This window comes from Oncorhynchus kisutch, linkage group LG9 (assembly GCF_002021735.2).
Source record: "Oncorhynchus kisutch isolate 150728-3 linkage group LG9, Okis_V2, whole genome shotgun sequence".
NCBI classification, from domain to species: domain Eukaryota; kingdom Metazoa; phylum Chordata; class Actinopteri; order Salmoniformes; family Salmonidae; genus Oncorhynchus; species Oncorhynchus kisutch.
In genome coordinates this window covers 16,888,179-16,891,504 of record NC_034182.2, presented here as the reverse complement: position 1 = coordinate 16,891,504, position 3,326 = coordinate 16,888,179, and positions in this window count along the sequence as shown.

The window sequence follows — 3,326 nt, the reverse complement described above, 5'->3', positions numbered from 1 at the left end:
GGGACATGAGTGGGTAAGCCATCAAATACAAAAGAGGTGGGTATTCCACTTCAGACAAAGCACAGAAGTTCCCTTCACAAAGACAGATCTTAGCTTTATATTTTGTGCTTGACCTTGATGCCCCCCTGGCAGTGGCGTTTCAATCTTGGTGGGGCAAAATAATAAATAAAGGGGGGATTCATGCCAGCAAAGCCACTACACAAAACAACACTAAACAATACATTAATTGCACTATAACAGTGCCCACAAACTGTTAGGGGCTAAACAAAGCTTACCACTGCTACACCTCGCTATAAGCAGAGCCTTGTCTGGCAGCGAAACAGTTAATTCAGCCTTATTTACTGCTTTTTTTTTAAAATGCAAAAAATTAAGAGAGCTGATATGGCTGACTTGCTTAAACAAAAGTGGTTTCTACTGACAATTGAGATGTACAAACTATGGCATAAGGGGACGACGAGAAGATAAGAGGCAATCTGTCATTTTGATTAAGACATTAATGAGAGAGCTAGGACGCACGTAGTCAATATAACCATTTGTTCGGGACTTTTGAAATGTACAGCGACAGAATTCAGAACATGGGCCGTTCTTACAGTATTATCCCTGTCCACCAAGTTAGAACTGTAGGATAAATAAAGGGGGCATATAAGCAGACAATGGAAGCTCTTACAATATTTGATAACATTTCTCTAAAATGGGCTATAGGCTACATGTGCACCATCAAGTCAGAACAGTAGTAAGTTATGAAGGGGAAAGGGACCAAATTATTAGGGTGAGGCACATGTGCTACTAATGGTTTACTACACAACACACACTTAGTATTACTTTCTTAGCTACAGTATACATATCTCCCTGGCATATTACAATTTATGTGGCAGCATACAACATTTTAGGACTCACCTTGTTTTGCTGTGCTCACTTGAACAGGAAGGAGGCACGGCGGTCCTTCTTGTGGGCAAATTTTGTCATCAAACCTTATCAAAGTCTGGCATTCTCTGGATTTATGGTGCTTTCAAGACAACTGGGAACTCTGAAAAAAACAAGGTTGAATCATGACATCAGTGATCTTCATGTCGGAGCCATGGAAGTCCGAGTTCGATGACCGTTCCAAATGTATTTTCCCAGTCGGAGTTCCCAGATGTCTTGAACTCATTGAAGTCTGAGATTTCCCAGTTCTGAGTTTCCAGTTCCTTTGAACACAGCAGAAGTAATGCTGGATTCTTTTCTGGCCCATGGTGTTGAATGTTAATCCTTTTAAGCTTGGAAAAGAGACCCTTAAATCCAGACATGGACTAGACACCCACTCCACTGAATAGCAGCCTAGTGATTGCTTTGCAACACTTGCAGTTAGCCACTGATTCCTTTCAAACCACTCATTGTTGAATTTGTGATTTCCAACTTGTGTCATGTTTATGTCCAGTGGCCGATGAGCACCGATATTTTTTTTATCTATAATTTCTCTTTATATGAAAAGGATTTGACAGTAGATTGTTGACGTGATTCATGATGATGAATGCTTGTCTAGCTTTCTAGCTACGATTTTGAAAGTATGATGTTGACATGATCAGTCCAATCAAAAATACGGTAGATAACGTGATTTGATGTCATTTTTATCTGTGGCCAATGACCTTGAGCCTTCATGGATGAGCACTTCTAATGTAACTCTATGGCAGCACCCAAGGGGCTTGAACTTTCGAGCTCTCCCCGTAGATTTTACAGTGACGTGGTATCCCCATGAGTGACAGAACAGAGCCAAACACGGCGCAACGAACGAACATTACAAACCCCTACGCTCCATATATTCCGCTGGCTGCCCCACCACCACAGAAAGCACTGAGCTAGGTGGAAACACTTGCATTTTAGAGCTGCCTTAGTCAAGAAAGCAAAAAAAAAAGAGACCATGTTTGTATCCGGCTATATTAAAACGCAGAGATTCTTATATATATTATTTTACATTGTTTGCAAACTGATGTGGCTCATGTATTAAATGCCAAAATAACATGCAAAACAGGCAACAAAATGTATGTACATTTTTTGCTAAACAGGTGGGGCAGTGGGAGAGATGCTCGGTTCCCTCTGGTCAAGGTCATCAGGTCTACTCCATGTCTCCACCATGCATATCTCTCTCTATTTATATTTGACTAAGTGTAAGTGTGTATGTGTGTGAAAGTATCCATGACTGAGTGAAAGAGAACATTTTAACCTCAGCTCTCCCACAGGCTCCCTCACTTGGCTCTGTTCGTCCAGGCCAGGTAGGCCAGGAGAACAGTCCAGGGACCCGAATGTGGAAACTGGGGCCTAGAGCAACAGAGCAAGGTGACACCAGGCACCACAGAGAGCCTGTTAGGCTCGTGTAACACTGAGGAGAGCAGGGCTCTGGTAAAAAGTAGTGCACTACAGGGAACAGGCTGCAATTTAGGATGCTGGCAGACCAGGGAGAGCTGGGGGCTGTGTGTGGCGGGAGCCTCTACATTTTGTTCTAGTTAGGAACTCTTTCACTGGACCTGGGTTGCATTTCAAAACAAGAAGCCAGCGTGAACGCAGTACACACACACAGGTGCAGGGAGGAATGACGTATATAGGCACACACACAATCACAAGAACACTATTTTCTCTCCCAATCTCCACCCACTAACTAAATGGTCACATTCTGCGAGCAGTGTGGGCTACAGGGGAGGCAGAGAGGGGAGGCATGGGGGAGGTGGAAAAGGGGCCAAAAGCCAGATCTGACCAACTTCCTATCTCACAAAATGAATATTGAACGATACATTTGTTGCCATGCATTTCGCACAAGAAAGTGTTCTCATCCATGCTTTGCCACCAAGTTCTACACTAAGTTTGAAAATTGGCCTGAAAAAAATAATTCATGCATTCCTCTACAGTTAACTAGAGGTAGGAACAAAAGTATTATGACACCCTTGATGCATGCGTTATCCTGAGGTCAGAGTGCAGGGAAAGGTCTACGAGGGTGTTGTGAAAACACTCACGCTGCCTCCCCAATATGTTCAATATCTTAGCTATTTTATTCACCGTCGGCCAATCGATGAGCCATTTTCCAAGTTGTCAATCGGACCATTGAGAAGGGTTTAGAGTTTAGGCAATAACATGTAACCACACAAAAAGAGAAGAGGGAATGGAGTAGGCATGTGGAAAGGATGGAGGGGGAAGCGGCTGGATGGCTTGTGATTCTCCTATGAATTAGGCATGCGTACACAGACTGCAGCAGTAGGCCAGGCTTGTCCCTCCTCTGAGGATTGTAGACTCACAGGACCCACCTCCTCTTCTACCGCTTTACTACTGGCTGGATATGATACACAGGCCAGGTACAG